The following is a 24,020-nucleotide window of genomic DNA, read 5'->3' on the forward strand; positions in this document are numbered from 1 at the left end:
TATAATGTAAGGACCGGGTTGGCGTAATTCGTTAAGTGCTGGAGTGGTAATATAGCCTTGGGATAAATTCCCGCAGCAAAATCGATTTTTTTAATTTATAATAAAATTGTATATTCTCAGTCTTGTATTCTTATTATACCTTTCTGTAACGAAACAACCTAGTAGATATTGTATACTAGAAATCTCATGTAACTAAGTAGCTAACTGTTGATTAAAAAGCATTTTTCTAAAGATTAAGAAACACTATGTTCTCTTTCGCCCATATTATTAATTTTAGAAAATAAAATAAATCATTATTTTACTGGATATGACGAGCATATATCGTAGCATATATTAAATAAGTTGCTATAGGGCGGTGTCTTTCATGTGATTTCGGTAATTTTAAGCTGCGATCGCGTTCTTTATTCTTGCCCGTTGCAGACAGAACGTCAGCGCTTGAGAACGCTCCTCTCGTATGATCTATCTATTTTCTCAACGAACTTGCGAAACAAAGATGTTTTAGGCGATATATATTTCAGATGTGTACCATAACTGTTTTTTTTTCTCAATTTTTTTTTAATGTTAAATTGTATAATGGGCATTATGACGCATTGGAAAAACCAGGCGAATCATGATGGTCATATTTATAATAAAACACGAAAAAAATAAAAAAATATTTGTCAATTAAAAATTCTTAATTAAATAGGCATGACGAGTTAACTCGTCATGGATTTTTAACAAGTAATTTACAGCGGCTAAAACATATTATCACGCTTCATACTAACACATCTAAACACTTTAAATATGGCATGTGCAAGATAGCTTTGTACTTGCATAGTAGAGAATAGTTGTTTACGTATTAGATACATCCGCAGAACTATTTTAATTTGATAAGATAATAAGATAAAAGTTCAAATATCTGTGAAGTGAAAATAACATTGAAACTTATAATAGAGATGATGAAATTGGTCTACCTTGTAAACGTTCTCGAACAAAGTAATATTTTTTTATATAATACATATATATATTTTTAAATCAAAACACTACTGTTTTGAAATGTAATTTTTAATTATTAATTTTAGTTTCGTTATTCACCAACTTTTTAATTTATTTATTAGTATTTTTTATTTTCTATAATTCAGAATTGTAAATTAAAATAATTATTTTGCTTTTTTTCTATGTAAAATTTAGTTCTTTAATCTTTTTTTTTTCTGCTTTTTTTTGGTATACAGACGATAAATTACAAATTGTCTGCATTTTATAACGTTATGGGTATGACGACTTATTCTGTAATTACGATAATTGTAATGGGCGTGACGAGAAGTCCCGTCAATGTGAGAAAAAAGTCACCACTACAGACTTATAATTTTTAAAGTCGTCATCAGTAAGGTTAGCTAAGAAGAACAAATATTTTCAATATAAAATTGATATATGTACATATGTAAATATAATCAGTACTTATTTATGTTAATGTATATTAAAAATATGCTACAAAAATACGAATAATACTATTATTTTTAATTTAAAATATTTTTGTTAAATTCTCTGATTAAATTTATTTTTAATTTGGTAGTTTTATTTAATGAACTATATACATACAGCGTATAAATATATTTTTTGAATTACATTTTATTACGAATACGAATTGCTATTAGGTGATTTGTAAACCTTTTTACTGTTTGGGAAACACTGGTATGGCTCTAAGCGAATTTGAAGAATGTTATCTGCATACCTAAATACATCTATCCAACAACTATGTTTGAATTTAAATTAAATTATAATATAATTTAACCAGAAAACTAATTACTATATTATATTTATATATACTATATAATGTACTTCTGTAATTTAATTTATGCTTAAATTAATATAAAATAAAATTGTCTACAGTATTAAACCGAATAAATTTATATACATTTTTTACACTTAACTTTAAATAAGTTGACTACATTACAATTTTTTTTAATGTTTGATAATGCTTTTTAAGTACTTTTTCGAAGCAAGAGTAAATTAAATACAATAAAGTTTTTAAAAACAGAATTAAAAAATAATAAATATGTATTTTTCAACTTCATTAAAGATTTTATTCTGCAATAATTTAGTTTAATTAAATTAAATTTTAAATAGTAACAGAGTTGATAATAAACAATTATTGAAATATTTTTTTGTCAAAATGGGAAATTTACCAAAAAGCACAAATTAAATTTTGCTATAGCTAAAACTAATGATTGAATGAGCGTTTAATCATTAGTTATCACTACTTTTTTATAATAGATTATCATTGGCCGCTAGAGTAGATAACATACGGTTGTTTTGCACGTGTTATCCTTCCTTAAGGCATTTGCGTCCGATACTTTTATTCTTTTATGGTGGATACTTTTACTTGATATGCAAAAAGGTTTTCTCACGGCGGTGTCCTATTTTTCTAAAATATTTTACACTAGACGTTTAAAATTCATCTTTGTATATCACAAAACAACATTTTTTTTGTCACCGGTTTTTAAGATTTAATTGCTTACGTCTAAATGATTTTCGATTGGATGATTTAACCGATTCAATCACATATTAAAAGCTAGATTTTTTTATTTAAATAAAATTTTTGTGTCAAAAATAACATAATTAAAAAAAATAAAATCTGCCAAAAACGTTGAAAATAGAAATTGGCTAATCTTGAAAAATCTATAATATTATTATTGAGTATTAAAAACTTTGCTACATTTTATCAACTCATTCATTACGCACAACGTTATAGTATTTATCATAATGAGGCAAAAATTTGTGATCAAAATTATTTTTGAATATTTTATTAATAGTAAAAGTGGTTTTTAGACAAAAGACAGTAAGTTTTTAGACAGTAAGAGGTTTTTAGACAAAAAAAACAACATAATCTTGTAGAATTACTTTTTAAATTAAAGGTCGTATCTTTGAGAAAATAATGGGCTTAATCACCAAGCATACTTATAAATTGAGCGTGTGTGCTTAAGCTCGAATTATACGACTGTTTGTCTTATAAGACGCGCTTCAAAGCCCTCAGGGCTTATCCCTTATTGGCTTTAGGGCTGACAGTTTTCCGAGTTGTTCGAGCGTTTGCCTACAAATGTACGCATTAAAAAGTATAGCGCGCACGCAAAACGGCGATAACCGAGACTAGAATGCAAATTGTTCGAGATCACCGAGTGCGGCCCTGTGTTAATTTGTTGGGCCGTAACTACGGCGCTAACAACGCGAACCGAGATTAATGGACGGAAGGGTCCGAAATTTATTAGGTAATATTTCTTATGAGCTATAATATTCGCGATTGATGGCTCCGGGCAGTCGCCCTGCACCCCTGGGGTCAGGGAGGTTTTGAATTTGGTGTGGTCAATTATAAAGTTTTCGGTAGCGCGTCTAAATTGGCTTACTCTCGAGATTGTCGGTGTGATTTTAAATGAAGTGAGCTTTAATCTGAAGCAGCCCTTTGAAATTTGTTGATAAACATAGAATTTAAAATGTGATGGAGTTTGGAGAGTTAAGTTTAAAGTTTAAAGTAACAATCAAGTTTTTAATTAAGTAAAAAACAGATTTAATAATAAATTAATAATAACATTTGTTCTATTCAATTTTGATGTGCCTTTATTTTAGTTAATATGAAAATTTGCGTTAAATTATTATTTAGATACAGATACGCGATCGTAACTGTATCTAAATAATAGTAATTGTTCGTGCCATAGCCTTGAGTCGTAAAATTTTCAAGTCGTCTTAGCTCCTGGCGACTTAAGGAGTCGAGCTCACTGGAGCAAATATTATGATCGAAGTGGAAAGCCTGATTTGCATGAGCCTGCATTGAGAGCCTGAGTTTTTATCTACAGAATTGTCTGTGTAGATTTTTTTTACTTAACAAGCATAAGCCCAATGCGTTACAGCTGGGATAAACACACTCAACACCTAAACATAAGCAGTGAAAAACCAGACGATTTAAAGCCGATGGGATGTAGCTAGGCATTTTGGTTTCTCAATCGTTTCGATTTTTCGAGAAATGTCGAAAAATTTTGAGGTACATATTACATATATTTTATACATATTAATGTCATATAATAATACAGTATATTATTGTAAATATCTTTATATTATTGATGAGCAGAGAATTAAACGATCGTTGAAGAGAGCAGACTTGTGAATGGACGCGAATAGTCGAAGTACCATAACAGATCTTTCTTGGCTCACGTATTTGTATCCGAATCATAGAAAAAATTGACAATAACAGCTGTTGCTACTTTACATTTTTTTAATATTTCGAACAAGAAAAAGATAAGATAAGATTTTATTTTATCGAAAATTTTATGGTGTAACTCTAAAAATCCCAATACATTTTTGCAATCTATCGATTCCCACAAAGAGCGGTTTTTTTTATCTGATAATGAATAAAATTATTAGTAAAGCAAAGATAAGGCTAATTAGAGCAGTTGGGAAAACCATAAATATTTTTTTGCAATTTAAATTCTCCCGACCGAAATTTAATGTAAGCATGTATATTTTCAAACATCTGTCACGGATACCCCTATTCTTATGCAGTTATATAAAAAATGCAACGGTTGTAAAGTATTTAAAAATATTCGTACAAATTAATTTTTTTACAAAAAATTTGCTGATTTTCTGAGATCTTTCGTGAAAATCTCGTTGTAACGCATTTTGTTAACGCTTGTCGTCTTGCAACGGAAGATTTATAATAGTAATAATAATAATAATTAAGAGTTAGAGGTTTAATAGCATGTATAATAGGTGTATATCTAAGTCGAGAGTCAGTAATTTTTATGCAATGGCATTCCAGTTTATATATTATTTGAGAAATGGAAAAACACTTATCCCAACTAGACTTTGCTTGTTTATTAATGAGATATTTTGGCAGAGATTGTATGTGTATTTCGGCAAAATATTTGCGTAAGGCATGCAACAGTGATTTTTGTAGGTTTCGCTACCTGCTCGGCTGACTGTTTCTATGAAACGGTCACTTATTTTAAAAATTAATTTAATTTATTTTTAAGGTTGAAAATATTTTAATTTTTTAGATTGAAAGTGAAAAAATACTATTAAATTTTGCGAACATATGTTTCATAAAAAAAATATACCTCATTAATATAAATAAATTTAAATTTTCGTTTTTCTGTGAAAAGTAAAAAACTTTTGTGCATTGTGCATAAAAACCCTAACAATTTCTACTTTTCTAGTGAATTAAAATTTTTTTTTTTAGTTTTTGCAGCAGATGATCTGCTGTATTAGTGATTTCGATGTAATTGTTTGTTACGATTTTTTTGAGACCGACAGACAAAGCGTTGCTGGCTGTTTATTTTTTTAAGCAAATTTCGCAATTATAAATTGCTAAGGTAGGAGTACTATGGGCGAAAGCAAACAGTAGTTTGGCGAACACGACGTGAGTACAACAAACTTCATACCAATGATGTAATTATTAATTGAATAATAATTTCCACCAGTCACCATCTGACCATCATAACTGTGATAAAGATTTATTACAACTTTTGCCATAAATATTGAATAAGTTAAACTAATTTTTGATCTATCATTAGGTTGTTTATGCATTTTGATACTTTTTGCAGTATTATAGATAAAGTAAAAAAAAAATATTCTCTACTTTTTTAATTGCCTTATTCGTCGTCATTCTAGCTATATCGATTTAATGTTTTATATAATGTAATAGTGCTCTTTCCAAACCATTGCTTTATGATCTATAGTCAATATATTTTTCTTGTACCTTGTATGATAAGGCTAATATTTTTGGGGATAAGGCATAACGTGACCTCTCTAATTTAAGAGAGTTTTCTTGTTTTCTCTATATAAATAATTCTCACTTTTTATACTTTCGTAAATCCCAGAGTTTAAAAGTATCATACTATCAACCGCTGCTTTGAAACAAAGTATTACGATTGCGACACCATCAAATAGATTCTATTAAGCCAACAAATTTCATCAATATATTTTATATAATATTATAAAAATTAGCTATGCATGAATTTATTAATATTTATAAATCGAGCATATCTTTAGGTAAATTCAAAGCAAATAAGGGATACTTTTTTATTGATTTTTTTATACTTGATACCGAAACCTCATTTTATATATTTGTCATATAAGTGCAAAATTATCTATGGAGTGTTATTTATTTAATTCTGACCCTTTGAACTCCGTCGTGCGGTGAAATGTGCCAATCCATTTCAACGCCATCTCACCGCGACATTGATCTTCACAAGTCAAACACATAACTACGTGAAGCAAACAATCCAGGGCCCAGACTTCAAGTCTCATGGAATATTCAAACATCCGCGTTGAGTCACAAGTATTTGCATAGGCCTTACGTATTATATTATACGTCGCGTCTCAAACTTTAAACGGACTATAGTGACGGATCATCGAAGACGTACGTGAGCTTTTCAGAGTTTTGCAAATTTGCATATGTCTCTTTGCGAAAGGTTAGTCATCACCGATTGTCTCAGAGATGTTTGTTTCGAAAAAAACTCGACGAGGCAATCGATCAATGTTAAGGTTGATTAAAGTTTGGAGTTGTGGGCAAAGGTAATCAATTTGAGATAAAATGTCTTTATTCAGGCGTGTTTATAATGTCTACTGGGAGGGAATATTATGAACGTGCTTCTGAAACTTTTTAACTGGCTTGTTATGTAATAGCGCCAGCTTGGATTAATTTAGCATATATTTTAACTAATAAATGGCAAAACTTATTTATTTACATGTTGTTTTATAAGGGCACAATATTATTTTTAAGTATAAGCAATAAACGAAAAATAAAAGCTTTAACCTTTAAGATGGCGGCTCATTGATATTTACGCATATATCATGTAGAATGGTTGCAATTTGAGTTGTGCCATTGTTAAGATTAATCAATACGAGATCGATATTTTAAAGTATATTATTATAATAATTTAGCAGTGTAACATTTCACAGTTTTAATTAGTTTCTCTCAGCTTTCAGAGGTTTTTTAATAACCTTTCTTAGCTTCCAGATACGTGACACAACATAAAATCAGTATTTTATATAAGATTCATAATGTTTTTATTTAAATTATGTTACCTTTTTGCACACCCTGTCTATATAGTGCGTAATGCATGAGCAAACATTGTGACACCTGTGTCAATAGCAATTATAATAAAGGCTTATTTACCCATCATTTACAGAAAACATTTCAGCCACAAATACGTGTCACTTGACAAACGAGTGCTATAGCAATCCAGATCAGATAGAAATATAGCAAAGAAACTGTACATCTTTATTGTGTTATTAAAGTAACTGTTCATTGTATATAAACATATCATTGTTATGCATTAAAAATATTCTCACAACAGTCAAAACTATGACCCAATAAAATCACTTTACATAATCCAAAGATGAGGTATGTTTGTGTAAGATTTTTAGGAAAAAGTAATAATGTGTTTGGGATGTGGGTGGAATTAAAAGGGATTGCGGTTTATCTCCTATTAAAAGATCGTTGGGGGTCTGGGAGCAGATTTATGTATCCCACCGGAGCCACCGAGATAAGTTTCGAGAATAATGGGGATGCTGAAGAAAAAATGGCCTCGGATTAATAAAATTGAGCTCATCAGCGCAACGTGAGATTGGGAATTTTCACAGTCGGTTTTGGCACGTGCGAACATTTTCTCTGCCGCGGAAAATATTGTTAATTTTTGTCAGTGTGATCTTCAATGACAATGTATTTTTTTCATACAAAGAATTGCTATCTTTTAATTAAATGTGGTACTTGCTAAGAATGCTCCAAAAAAAAAAAAATCTAATAATGTGTATATAATATATTGCAGAAATATATAAATTCCAAATATTCTTGCCACAGTTTTGTTGTGATGTCATAAGTTTAAGGTAAAAATAACTACCACAATTAAAACGATTTTTTGCATTAATATACACTTATTGTATTATTATGGATTATATTTTTTTACATTTCATAAGCACATGTATATGTATATATTTGTAACAACAGTTGTTTATTTTAATATAAGATTATTATTGTTGTATTTTTTATTATAAAACAGCGATTCTAAAAATAGTTTAATGGTGGCAAAATTTTTCGATGAAGACACGTGTAAGTTAGCTCGATAAAAGTTATCTAATTTCGGGTTTTCTGAAGATCTCATAAATCTATTCTCAAATTACTTGACCAATAGATATCAATTCGTCAAGTATAATAACTCCTTTTCAGAACGATATAAGACCCGTACTGGAGTACCTCAAGGATCCAATTTGGGTCCATTGTTGTTTTTATTGTTCATTGATGACATAGAAACAGCAATAGAGCATTCAGATTTTTTATTATATGCAGATGACTTGAAAATTTACAAGAAAATGCATTCGATTTCTGATTCCCTCGACCTACAGGAGGATCTCAACTCTATATGGAAATGGGCTTGCTATTACCAATTGCCTTTCAGTGTAAAGAAATGTCACACAATTTCATTTTCAAGGTCGTTAACGCCGGCAAAATATTCATACCATCTAGGCGGATATTTTCTGGAAAGGTTTTCTTCAACTAAGGATTTAGGAGTGACTTTCGAAGAACGTTGGAAATTTAACCAGCACATTGCAGAGACTCATAGCAAATCCTTAAAAATGCTCGGTTTTATCTTGAGAAATGCGCGTTACTTCAGGAATACTTTAGTATTGCGCACTCTTTATGATACTCTAGTCCGCAGCATACTAGAAACTAGCTCCATCATTTGGATCCCAGGCGTAATAAATCAATGTAATGAATTGAAGCTGGAAAAAGTACAACGTAAATTTCTTCGATATTTATACTTGAAGGAATACGGGTATTATCCGTTCTTGTTTCCCAGTGCTTTTATTTTGGGAGCCCTGGGATACGTTTCTTTGTCGACTCGCAGAAGTGTTTATGTAATTAAACACTTCTGGAAATTGCTCAAGGGCATCGTAGACAATCCTTCAGTGCTCGAGCAGCTTCTGAAGGTGGTTATAGTTCTCGATTGCGTCCACTATTCTTGCCTGTAAAGCCTAGAACTGGAGCACTTGCCAACTCTTCTCTGGCCAAGGCTATTTATCTGCTCAATTCTGTCCATAGTAATATTGACATTTTCTCTTGCACATTTGGAGTTTTGGTTCAGTTCGTATGGGACAATGCACACCTGTTGAGGTGATTTGTATCTGTTGTTTTGTCTTGTTTATATTTGTATGTATTATGATGTATTAGTACTTTTGACTATCGTGACGCATTGGGTTTGCCTGTCAGGTCACGATGGTTATAATTTTAATAAATAAATAAATAAATATCCAATCAGTCTACAGTTTAATTTGCTATTTGCACTATAATTGATTATGACGAATCAGTGGTCACAAATAATATGATTAATATGGTTCATCAAGGCTAAACAATCTATTTTGCGTTTCGACATGCTATTTTAAGTTGAAATGGAATAAACGATATGCCCAAAACCTCTTCTATTTAACTCAATTTTAATCGTGAATCATTCAATATTATATTATGTACTTTATCAACATCAGTAACTAACGTTAAAAAACTGTTAGTAAGAGTCTTCTTCAATAGACGTTTGCCTCTTCTGAATCCAGCAATCTATTTTGCCATATACACTAATCATATTTAAAAAAATTAGCATTCATATTTTGTATAACATTAAAGTCAATAACTGTACGACGATTAAATTTATTGATTAACTATAAACATAAATGTATATATATTATATATAGAATTGTTATCGTACTCAAAAGCATTTGTCATAAATGCGAAAAAGACATAATTCAATTTTTCAATGGAAAATAAAACTTCGATACGAGATACTTAAATCAAGAAGCTTTCATATTTTGCTTTACTTTTGAAATGTCAAAAGAAATTTTGATCAACAACGTAAACAACACTCAATATTTCATTCTGTTCTTGTCATGTTTTCAAATTATCCCATGAATACATTTATTTTTATATTACGAAGCGAACTTGGAGCGAATTTTCAGCGTCGTATATATTAATTTTTGACAAGTTATTGAAAATTCATGGGCGTATCACACCCGGGCGATTTGTTACTTTTTTGCCTTTATCTTAGATTGATGGAGGGTATTATGTGTGTAGACTGAAAAGTAGATATTTAAACACGTACTATAGCGGTAAACCGAAACGACCTCGAGTCAATGTCATCAGATCGTGGTTGGACTTTTCGCTTCCTGAAGCATCAACCTGCGGTATATTGAATAACAAATAGGTATTCTAAGACAACGTTTGTTAAAGCTAATATGTTTATATTGGTATTTTAAATATATATAATATATTTACATAACTATGATCCTTAGAAAAGCCGTAAAATATTGACCCACACATTCTACCGTTAAAAAAAATCTACTATTAAAATACAATATGTAGTATATATACAGATTTTAAATAAGATTAAAAAGCAAATCATACGATATTATGTATTAAGTTCATCGATCATTATTTTTTTAGAATCGTTACTTTTGAGAATTGTTGAAAAGTTGCTTAATTGCTTATGTAATATATATATAATATATATATTTTTTTAAATATCGAAGGTAAATAATGCTATTATTCTTTTTTATTAAAATATGTACCTTATTTTTACACAGGAATATGCCTTTTTAAAACATTGAAATTCTTTACTATGTTTTAATAAATTTTCATAATAAAAAATCATAGATACAGATTTTAAAAATATTTAACTTTTTATTTTATGATTTTTTGGGGCAGTTTTACATAATAAGATTATAATCAAATTATAATCACTATTTTTGTTAATTTATTATCGCAATAAAAATTATCGTCGTATTTATATTATTGACATCAAATCCTTACGAGTTACAAATATTTTTTTTCGTTAAAAAATATATTCGATAAAAATTAAAAATTCTGATTACTTTTTAGTAATAATCATATTTGCTGTGTATCATAAAATGATCAGTCATAATCAGATGTTTTTAGAATATGAAAGTGTGCTATTGTGAAATAACAATTTATTAAACCAGTGTGTTTTCTATTAACAACATTAGTAAATGCATTTAATTTTTGCTCAACAATTTTATACTCTGTAGATAAAAATATTGATTTAATATGAAAAAATATTATGCTACTGTAAAATTTGCTTATTATTATTATTGTTGATTTAGTTGAATTTATAATAATAATTGAAAAAAATATGTATACAACTATATATGTTTATACAAATATTACATTTATGTTTTATGCCAAAAATCTATTTTAAGTATAATGATAAAAACTTAAAATTTTCAGAAAAATATAAAATATTAAAAATTATATATTAGTACTTAATATATTAATTTATTTAGAAGACTATCTGTAATATTTTGTGGTCAATCAAAAACAAATTGAACCTATAACTATTACAAACACGAATTAAAACGAAATATTTTCTCTTATTGGTTAACAAAATAACCCCCAAGATGAAGTAAAAATCACAATGTTGTTAATAAAAATATCACCGATTCAACTAAATTTTAAGCTTTTGCAAACGCAGACAAAAATACACCAGAAAACCCAAATTAACACAATAAATAGATTTTTATATTACGCATAATCAATAGTCAATTTTTTTTAATGGACTTACATGTATCATAACAGCAATCACCTGGATGCTGATCATTTCAGTTAAATTTTTACAAAATTTAATCTTACAAAAATTATTGTTTAATTTATTACACATAAATATCATGACTTGACATTTTAAAAATTTTAATCTGATCATATTGACATGTAAAGTTTTCCCAATGCGTCATAATGGTCATTAAAAAAAACAATAATTGAACAATTTTACATTTAGAAAAAAATATATGTAAAAATAATTATGGTTCACACCTAAAATACGACACTATTGCCGAAAACATCCTTGCGTTTGACAAGCTCGCAGTGAAATTGAATGGTTAGTTCAAGAGGAGCATTCTTGCCGCAAAGAGCAAGAATAAGGGAGGGCTTATAAATGGTGCAAAGCTTTTCAAGGAGGCCGCGATCATTTTAAATATGATTAAAGAGCTTTGCTATTTAATTGTCTATTGATGTCATTCACAATGTGCTCAACGCTTCTAGCAACTGCTTTCATCGAGTCTAATAGATCGAAATAAGGCTACCATAGGTAAGTGGTTTTATTTTATCAGTTAATAAATAAGCTATTCTTTATTTGACTTTAGTTACAGCCTCATTATCCTTATTTAATTTTCACGAAAAAAATACGTTGTGATAAAGAATTCATTTTTCTGATCTGGAATTGTGAATTCTGGGGAAAAAAGGTATCGTTCTGATGCTGCAGCAACCGTAGTTTTCAGATATAGAATAGATAGAATATTAAAAAGTTTTACTACTACGGTGGAGAAAAAAAGAATACTTAATAGCGCATTAAACAAATGTTTTGAGTATTAGAAATGATCATATATTGAAGAATAAATAAATATTTTTTGATAGAAATTAAAATTTTTACATCTCGTATATAACCAGCTCGACAGAAGTGAGATTGTTTCACACGTTATTTGATTCTAGGTGAAAAATCTCTGCTTAAATCGGAGTAATACATTTTTTTCTGTAGCACTCGAAATGAAAGCTTTTCAAAGCCGCCATGTGCGCCATTTCGAGGGCCGCGGTCTCACACGGGCCCCTTTCATTCGCTTGCCTATATTGACACGCGAACACGGCCTTTTCTCATCGGGCATTCATGAATTCTCGCCACTGTACTCTATTCTACGTTATGGCACTTCTATGTAAAAAATATAAAAAGGAACTCTACATGAAAAAACGGCGAGAGTGTCTACTTTTCTGAGATGAAATAAAATGATGATCTTATTAAAATATTTTGATATTAAGTTGAAAATATTAAAAATACTTCTGTCAAATTATTGTCTTATATATGTTTCGTATCAAATTTATAAATTACACTGTAATCATAAGATATTTATTGTATAGAATTATCCTTTGGTGACATGCAATATCACAAATGAAACATTATAAATTCCATCGAATGTCGAAAATGCGTTTAAAAATTATTGATTCATATTGTAGTATAGAGTGAATAAAAATGTTTTTTTTAATATAAATAATACCGTATCGCCCTTCTAGTTTATCCATTGAAGGCGATCTGCCCTTATTACTGAAAGTCAGATGGCCATTTTGTAAAATATTTGGTCTCGACATATAAAAAATTCGTATCCAGTTTCCTGTTCCTGTTTTTTATTTCCCAAGAAATAAGAATTTTCATCTTCAATTCTCAATATTATCAGGAATTCTCGATAAATTGTAATAAATAAAAATATATATGTAATATATAATAATTGATTAAATTAATATAGATATCCTTATATTATTTATAAATAGCAAATTGTATGAGACAAATTGTAATAAGACAAACTTCAATAAAACGATAATTTGTAATAATGGACGCGAATAATCAAAGGACCAGAATGGATCGTTCTACTTCCATTGATTGCAAAGCGTCGAATTACCAAGGAATTTTGGGTCTTCATATGAAGATAAAAAACCTCTTTGGAAGATTGAAAAAACGAGATTTAAATTCGCTGATAAGTAAATTTTATTATTATAACTCTGTGGAAAGCCCCCATACATTTTTAGAGTAAAGAGAGAATCCTGAATTATTTTTTGCCATTCAAATACTTAGGACTACTATTAAAAGTTTTCTCAAAAGAAGCATATTTTCAAACATCTGGCACGGACATATTTTTTATTATGCAGCAATATAAAAATTGCAGCGTTTGTAAAACATTTAAAAATATTCGTACAAAAAACGTAATGAAAAATTTCTCATTTCTCGAAAAATTTGCTGATATATATATATATGATATATATATATATATATATATATATATATATATATATATATATATATATATATATATATATATAAAGTCTTAAAGAAAATATATATAATGTTAGTAGAAGCTATGATATGGAATGTAGCAATATAATTAGGTATTGTATGTGTGAGAATGTGCCCTAGAGAGTCACGATCGCGTCCCTTATTCTTGACTGTGGCGACGGTAGAGCTTAAGAACGCTCATTTTACATGAGCTATCTAGCTTCTCAACGGGCTTGACAAAGACAAGAAAGTTTTTGGCAGCTGAAATAAATATGTGGAATAGATTTCATCGGTTTTAGATGTGATACTCTTATTTAAATATATTTATTGTTATATCTTAACATTACGTATGTATATGAAATGCTAAGTAAAACTTAAGTATTATAAATTCCATGCTAGCGAGACAAAATTGTCCAGGAAAGAAGCATACATCTCTCAAATTTTTTTGTTAATTTGTTTTAAAAGAAATAGCAATTACAGTTATTTTTCTAAAATCAGATCACTATGGACAAAATATGCTATTTTATTCGAACGTGAATAGCAAAAACAGTTTCTCTCACGCAAAAAAAACCAATTATAACCCTTAAATCTAGGTTGCACTTTAAAAATACTTTTCTTTTTAAAATATTTTTTTTTTTGAGTTCAAACTGTGATAACGGAAGTATACGAAGGGAGACCCAAAAATAACGAGACTTTATTTTTATTTTTAAATATTTTTACACAAAATTTTGATCATATTCAAAGTACTCTCCATTGACTAATATGCACTTTATAAGCGTTTTTTCCATTGTTCAAAACAGTTCTGGAACTCATATAATGGGATTTCTTTAAATCCCTCCAGTAATTTTTGTTTTACCTCTTTCACAGTCCCAAAATATTTTCTTATCATGTCCCTTTTGAGTCTAGGGAGCAAAAATGTCACAGTGGGCCAGATCAGGTAAGTAGGGCGAGTGAATAATCGGCGTCATTGCATTTTTACTCAAACACTGCCTCCCCGACAACGCGGTGTGAGCCGGTCATGATTAAAGAACTAAGAATCTTTTCTTCCTGATGCTCGCTCTTAACCTTTTCAATACCTCCACGTAAAAGTGTTTGTGAACTGTTTGGCCTGGAAGAACAAACAGTTCAAAAAAACAAATGGGCATTGTCCTAATGTTTGGCTTTAACTGACGTGCTTTTTTCGGACGAAGATTATGCTTTACTCAAAGCATAATTCTTGTAAGCTGTTTGCAGCATTAAAAGAGTTTCCACAACCATTTTCTCCAACAGAAAACAAAATTTTACTGCGGCGCGTTAATCTCGAGTGTTTTCATCACGTGGAAAAAAGTTGTTTTGGTAAAAAAAATGCTACGCATAAATAGGTACTCTCGCGGCGACGAAACGTCGCAGACTGACTTATACTGGTTCTCTTTACAACATTCTACCATCCAAAACTCGTTCGCCTAACTTTCTTTCCCTCCATAACCCGAGTCTCGTTACTTTTGGGTCTCCTCTCGTATTGTACATTTTAAACTCGATTGAGTTGAAAAAGATTATCTGTGGTGAATGCGCAAAAAAATATTCTCCAACATAACAACACACGCTAAATTGACTCGGAATATAACCTACAAAGTTTTATTGTAGTCTCCATATTCAATGGATTTGGCCTTTTTCCTTTCAGTGAATCATTTTTTAAGGGAAAAAAATTAAAAAAATATATAAAAAAGAGCAGTAGTAATTCATTAGAAAGGTAACAGAATAAATAAAACGACAATAATTGTATTATATAAAAAAAATGCTACGCCATTACTTCTGTGGCTAATACATTGTGATGATTATTTTAAAATGCGTTGTATTTACTTGGAAATCCGCATCGAAACATTTTGTAGTAAAATATAAAGAGGCGAACTAATTAAATAATATCTTATTTTTATCTTATCTATAAGAGTTAGTGAATCATTGTGAATTTTCATGCTTATCTTATTTGATTTGTAAATAAATTTTGTTGTTAACAACATATAAAAATACACACTTTCCTCAAACTTTACTTCCACTGATGTTTACCTATTTAGCTCATCTAAAAAATCGATAATTAAATTTATAATATTACTTGATTAAGCTTTTACAGCAAAGCAGCAAAAACTGTATAGAAATATATTAAATAAACTTCAAGAAATGCAGGAAATTATTATAAGAAAATATATAATTTTATCAAATTTATATCGCATTTCGGTAAAAACTTATTAATAAATATATATTGAACTGTTTAACAATGACATATAACAATGGTGTAAAGGTACTTAATTTAAAGATTATATTATATTTATTATTTAGATAGACATGAAATGAGAATAACGCAAAAATCTCTTTGCAAAGACATAATTTTGAGACTTTAAAAATTTTTTACTTAATAAATTACCATGACACGCTTAGTTCTTTTAAATAAGTCGGTTTAAAAATGAATTATACAAGCAAAACTAAAGGCATCAGAGGGTAGATTATTAATTACTAGTAAGAGTAAACTAATTAAATTGTTTATTAAGTATTATTTCAAAGTTCAACATTATAAAGCACTCGTAGCCACCCTATACTGGCGCACCTGACACAAATTTGATTAAGAATCGTCAAATATTTAAGCGGCGGCGCTGATGTTCGTTCACAAGCTCGAAATTACACGCCAGCCAAACGAGAATGCTTTTTGCTCTTTCAATAGTAATTACGTACTCTAGTTACGTAAAACGACGAATTATTAAATAATAACTGCAGTTACGGGCGTAGAATTCTGTATAGATAAACAGATAAACATCTCACGCGCGAGATCTTTCACCAGATCAAAGACGATAGGAATTGCTTCTCATCAAAATTAAATCACAAATCGAAAAGTGAAGAAAATATAAGCAAACAAAATAATATTTGATAGTTTATTATATAATGAAACATTTATATTTTGTATTATAATTAAGTGGTACTAGATGAGACTGAGAAAGCTTCTGCACAAGGGAGATTACTGTCAAATATAAAGCTGACAATGTTGGCGTACGCGATATGTCATTTAAATGAACAACTGGGAAATGTAGTGAAAATTTGCTCACACATTTATGCAAAAAGGTGGAGTGGTTAATTATGAGATCCTTAACGTTTGACAGGTTTTAAATTAAAGCATTCGATATTACGACATTTATCTATACAATAATATTCAAAGTTTATCTTTCTGTTTGTATGTCTTACTTATACTCGCAAATGGAACATAAATGTTTATCGGTTAACACATTCTTTGAAAATAATACTTTGTAAGATTGGTATGGATTAAATAGAATTTTTAAACGTATTTTTTTGGTCGTTTTCATTACCAATTATTAAAATAATAATAATAATAATGACAATACCGGTAGTACCGGTAATATCAGTATTGACGGGACACGGTCAATTGGGCGACGGTCAAATAGGCGATACATCATGATCTTATAATTAATTAAATAATTAAAATAATTTAATACATATTAAAATATATATATACATATACGTACACACGAAAATAAAAGTAATATTTTTTAGAAAATAATTAAAAGATGAAAACAATATTCGGTCTAAGCAAAATATAATATACCTACATAAGATATATGTATATATTTACTTATCATTTGTGTATATTTAATCATAAAATATCACTTAAACAGTTTGATTTTTTTATTCAATAATTTAAGAGAGTTACCTAATATCATAAAACACTTAGGCTTCAGTCGGTAATTTTATTATAAATACCTACCTGATAAATGTTTATAGTGGGCCCTTACGCGATTTTTTTTTATGTTTTGAGCCTTGGAAACTACTGTGAGAACAAACTTTTGGAATTTCCAAAAATCGCATATTTTACAGTTATCTATTTTAAATTAGATAGGATAGGTTTATATAAATATAATAACCCAGAACTAGCGCCGATAAGTGTTTATCGTGGATTTTGCCCTTTACGCGATTTTTTTATATTTGAGACTTATAAATTACTGTGAGAACAATCTTTTGGAATTTCCAAAAATCGCATATTTTACCGTTATCTATTTAAACTGGATATGGTAGTTATTATACATATAATAATCCAGAAATAGCGCTGATAAATGTTTATCGTGGATTTTGCCCTTAAAGCGAATTTTTTTATGTTTTGAGCCTTGAAAATTAGTGTGAGAATAAACTTTGGGAGTTCACAAAAATCGCATATTTTACAGTTATCTATTTAAAACTAGATAGGGTAGTTATATATAAATATAATAACTCATAACTAGCGCTTAGTATACTTTTGAATTTTGACTGAAAACGTTCGCAAAAAGTTTCGTTGCGTAAAAAAATTTTTGTCGTAGTTTTAAAACACTTTGTCGCAGTGTAAAAAATTCAGTAGAGCAAGAAAATAAATATGTATCTTTTTATTCACATGTGGGTTATGTTTTATGTGTTATTTATAAATAATTGATTTTTAGAGATCATTGTTGTGAACGACTAATTTGAGTTACCATAATTTATATTCTTCATGAATGGATAATTCAGGCATATTAAGTCAAAAAGACAAGGAAAAATATGTTTGAAATGGATATCTTTATGAAAAGAATAGACCAAAGAATTTTTATAAAAGTTTTGAGGTCTAATAGAGAAAATATCAGAATATTTACGTGGTACAGGCATCCCTCAACTTTCGAACGTTCAACTTTCGCACAATTCGCTATTTCGCACATTTAAATTTTTTTTTTTTTTTTAAATGAAATAAAATATAAACATGAGTGGAAAACAAAAAATATAATTAAGGAATACGTTCAAAATTGTGGAAAAAAAGACATATTTCCACAATCACAGCAAAAAAAAAATATGGATGAAATGGAAAATCTTTGTCATCGTGGATCGATGAACATCAAAAAGATGTCCCTCTGAGTATTTCAATTATTCAAGCAAAAGCTCTTATTTTGCACAAAGATTGGAGGATAGATTAAAAAAAGATTTTAACACGGTTTTTCAAGCAAGTAACATGGTTTTACAATTTTAAAATGAGGTATTCTTTTCATAGTATTATATTTACTGAAGAATCGGCTGATGCGGATAAAGATACTGCAAAAGAATTTGTTTTCTAATTATCCAAAATTATTGAAGATGAAGAATATTCCTCTAGCCAAATATTTAATGTAGATGAGACAGGTTTATTTTGGAAAACTCTTTAACAATGAAAAATATGAATGAAGCTTTCACGCACCTTGACAAATTTTTAAATATTATGGAAGATTGTGATCCCAATGGAGAACGCATATCTCAAGTGCGTGGGGCGATCAATAAAAACATAGCATGTTAAAAAATACTATATGAAGAAAAGAAAAAGAATAGTGGAAAACAGTTAACTCTTGATAACTTTTCAAAGGAAACACCCGCAAACCCCACTTACACGTGTCTCTTAAACGCCTCTTAAACATCTTATATTTACTTGATAAATAAATATTTTAAAATACACACAATTTCAATTTTTTTTACTTCCCTCGACTTTCGGACATTCAACATTCGCACATATTTTCAGGAACCAATTATGTGCGAAAGTCGAGGGCCGCCTGTATTGCATATAATTATAATACGAGTTAATAATTTGAAAATAAAATTGTTTTTCATTTAATATACTTTTTCGTTTTAATGTATATTTTATTAATATTTACAATAAAGCAAAGCGTGCAAGTTTTTTTTTAATTTCTGTCGCCCATATGACCGTCGCCCAATTAACCATCGCCCAATTGACCGTCGTCCAAATGACCGGAATCGCCCATTTGGTATTGACTGTTATTTTCCAGTAATACCGGTTTTGAAAATCTTGTATTATTGAAATATCTATTTGCAGCACGTTTATTTTATCAAATTATAAATATAGAGTACGATGAAAAATCGTTATGCAGTTCAGTTTTTAAATTAGCTGAATTCAAGTAAATAACTTTAGAACAACTATAATATATGTATTTCAATTAATTTGGAAACATAAAAGAAGTGCAATAAAGCACGTTTAATTATAAATGTAATGCACACATAATACGTATGTGATTGAATAGAGAATGTGTATCCAATTAATTCCAAACGATTTAGATTTTTTCTTCAAACGTATTAAATTGCTAATTTGTCTTACCTTTTCCATTAGGAAAATTATAAAAAACAGTAACAGGAGTTGACTTGAGAGATAAATGCTTCTCTTCGATATTTTTAAAAAGTCTTTAAATTCACGATTGGTTTTTTTATGAATATTTTTCAACGAAGCTAATTGGCTATGTAACGACTGAAAAACTTCCCTTAATTAGTGATCCATATATATCTTAAATTCTTATGATTCAAGTAATAATCAGTAAAGTTACTAACCAGATTATTTGTAAGCACGTTATTTTTCTGATCCTTTCCACAATATTTTTTTTATATTGTCACGAAATTATTTCTTAGAATTGGAAACACCGCATCAAATGATCGATTTTCTACAAATTCAAGGCCACTTTAAAAATCAAATATATAACATCGTGTTTTGTACGAAACGCACGTATCGCGTGTCAGCCGATGGTAAATTGCGGAAAACGTAGAAAATTGCATTTGAGCATTTTCTCGATTTGCTTTCGATACTGCATTAGCGTGACAACGCAAATAAAAACATTAACTGCAGTTCATCGATGAAGTCATTGTATTGTTAAGATAAATAACAGAACAAATTTTGAAACACCATAAAACATATAATATGAAACGATATTACAACATATCTATTTAATGGTTGACGTATAGCTATAACGTATAAACGGTGCCATAAACGATAAACTTTCCTGGTCTCTTTCTACAAGGTTTAGATCTAAAACGTTAAGAGATAAAAACGAACCCTTACGAGGGCCGATCACGTTCTAATACAATGTTAGGAAGAAAATCGAATCTTTGAAAGGACACATTATTATGTATAGGTTGTGTTTGTAATATATAAATTATATATATAAATTAAATCAGAAAATGTTAATTGGTTGGTATTTTTAAAGGTTTATATATTTTAACCAGTCAATGAATTTAGCATAAAAATGTGTAATTGTTGCTAATTAAATTGTTGTATTCATTGGAATCGTTAAGTGCAATTACACGTTGTTATTCACTTACTCACGTGTTTCTAACGTCCATAGAGCATGTGTGAAAAAAGGGTACAAAAACAAAATGATGATAGATGGGTTAAAAGAATTTACATACAATGCATTCTCGCTTTAGCATAAATTGCATTTTTGATGTTAGGAATGAGAAATATGTGGTGAAAAAAATATATTTAATAATTGCTTTATTATACTTTATATTTATCATGTACTTCTTGATTATTTACATTATTGATAAATTGATTGTCATTCATTATTATAATAAATTAAAATTATTATATTTACTACATGTAATATGTAAATATATTTTTTCAATCTGTAAAACTACTTTTAAAAGACTGCTTAATTTAAATTAATAAAGAGTTATATTATTATTATTATTTTTTTATTATTTTATTAATTTATTTAGCTTAATAGCTAATCTTTACATCTAACAAATTTAGTAAACATATATAAAAATATATAAAAAATACATAACAGAAAGAAAAAATGAAAATATACAATAATAAAGTCTTAATATTATAATTTATTTCTATATGTACGAAGGTGTTTTTTTATTCCATTTATGAAACCCGTTATATTTTTGCTGTTTCGGATTTCTCTTGGAAGACTATTATATAAATCAAAACCTCCGTACATAATTCCCCTAGCCGTACTCGTTTTCTTATACTTAATTTTCTTTAAATTTTCTCTATTTCTAGTATTATATTTATGTACATCTTTATTTCTTATTAAATACTTATTAAAATATTTTGGTAATATATTATTTTCTAACTTATATATAAATACTAAAACATTCATACTCAATATTTCTTGAACATTCAACCATTCTAATCTATCAATCATACTTTTACAATTAGTTAATCTATTTTTATTTAAAATTACTCTCATTGCCCTATTTTGTAATTTTTGCAACATTTGTTTATCTAATTTATTTAACATATTTAATAGTGTTGCACAATAATTAAAATGGGGCAATATTATACTATTATAAATTATTTTTTTTGTATTTATACTTAATATATTTCTTAATCTAGATAATAAACCTATTTTTCTACTAATTTTTTTTAATATGTAATTACAATGTTCTTTAAAATTTAATTTTGTATCAACAATTACTCCTAAATATTTTATATTATCCACTATTTCTATACTATAGTTATTTATTACTATTTTGTATAATAAAACAATACGAAATTAGTGCTTAACAACAAACTTCTAATGTATATTTAATTTAATAATAAATATGCTATAAAAATAATATTTAATAACTGCTTTATATTTACTATGGATATTTTACGCAATTAGATTGATTTTTATATATTAAAAATTTAAAATGCGTTCCAAAATATTATTTGAAATAAATTTATTTAGTACACGTAACAAGTTAATGAGAGTATAATAAAGGTAGTAAATGTAATTAGTAAAGGTAATGATAATTAAAGCAACTGGTTTACAACGTAACCAATGAATATATAAAATTAAATAAAAATATTGTATATTAATTAAAGGCTAATCAAATAAGAAGGCAGGTGTAAAAGCCATAAAGATAGGACAAATTAATTTTTGAAGTTTATGTATATAAAATTAAGCACTGAATGTCTTACCGAATTATTTTAATATTATTTTAAAGAGTAATAAGTTTTTTTTACCGTTTATTAACAAGTACCGATTTTAATTAATAACTGGCTATATATAGTGCATCATATTACTATTGTTTTTAATAACTAACATAATTGCCATTGTTATACGATTATTTGCATTTTCTATATGTATGTTTACCTTTATTTTATGACTCACATCAGTGTTATTGAATGTAAAAAACAGGTATTTATATTAGTATGCAAAATAAAAAGCACGAAGGGTTAAGTAGTCAAGAAAAATTAAATACAGGTTTTATTTGTGAAATTGATGGTGTTTCATGAAACAGTTATATAAGTAAAAACTGCTTTTATTTATTAATTCAATCATTTTTTTATATTTCTGTAACTTTAAGAATACTACGTAATTTTATTTTTGTCACAGAAATATTATTTTCAGATTTTAAAATATTTGCTCATTGTTAGTATTATCGGGCAAATATAAAACCATGTATTATACTTAGTATTACTATTGTATGATGTACACTTATCATGGATGACCTTATACCAGTATCGTTCATGACTTCCCAAACCTTATTCAGAAAACTCATCGGTCAATAACAAACCTCGCCATACAATTCGGCATCGTCTTTAGATTTTTATTTCCGCACATCGAATTGTGCATCTACGTTGGTGCGTGCAGCGGTTTAACGGTTTCAAGGCACTCGTTTTCGGAAAACTGGCCTTGGGGATGCCTAAGCGCCTTCTTCGGGTCGAAGAGACACGTTACGGTCGCGGTAATCGGTCACGATGTAAATCAGAGCTGAAGTCATGGCAGTCCGTGAACGGACGAGGTCGGAGGACACGTGCCGGTCGGCGTGCAAATTATGAAAGTTGTTCGATTGTATGAGGCGTGAAAAAAATATAGAAAATATAAGACATGCCTGGAATATTGCCTGTCTTATTATTTTATTTTAGGAAAGTAAAAGTCCAGAAATATTTTGTTGACTTACACATTTATAACAATGCGCAAAGAGAAAAATGCGCGAAGAGAGAAGCGGCTGCTTTCTTGGTCTTCACAGTCTTTGTAAATACTCGGCAAGGCTACACTTGGTATGAGTTCGGATGAACTCTCTCGTGATTTGAGTCACAAAATTAATTATAAATCAAAGTGAAGAATATGCGTCTGATTAAAGGAGGTTTTATTGATCATCTATAATTGCTGCGACGAAAATTACAAAGATTTTATATTCTAATTTTATTTGGTTATTAACAATATTTACGTAATTATCAGACATTGAACAAGTAAGGATTTGGTAACACTGCACTTGTCATTTCGCATTCCGTATGTGAATGCTTTACGCTAATCTCTCGCAATATATTATCGAAACGTACGTAAACGTAAACACTTACTAAATATAACTTTTGTTTATTGCGCTTTTAACGCGTATTGCGGCAAACAAGGGAATGTACATGACCAATGGTCACTGGTAGGATCCACA

General features: G+C 28.7%; 2 protein-coding genes across 4 annotated transcripts in view; one reads left to right on the forward strand and one right to left on the reverse strand.

Moving 5' to 3' along the window:
* The window catches only part of LOC148230094 (DNA oxidative demethylase ALKBH2-like), a 171,934-nt gene that overhangs the window by 13,791 nt on the left and 134,123 nt on the right, over window positions 1–24,020 (reverse strand). The gene's annotated exons all lie outside the window — the stretch shown is intronic.
* The window catches only part of LOC148230096 (uncharacterized), a 114,298-nt gene that overhangs the window by 5,165 nt on the left and 85,113 nt on the right, over window positions 1–24,020 (forward strand). The window lies entirely within an intron of this gene.

Source organism: Plectrocnemia conspersa, unplaced genomic scaffold (genome assembly GCF_051122295.1).
Source record: "Plectrocnemia conspersa isolate PC_06_02 unplaced genomic scaffold, ASM5112229v1 ptg000011l, whole genome shotgun sequence".
Lineage (NCBI taxonomy): Eukaryota > Metazoa > Arthropoda > Insecta > Trichoptera > Polycentropodidae > Plectrocnemia > Plectrocnemia conspersa.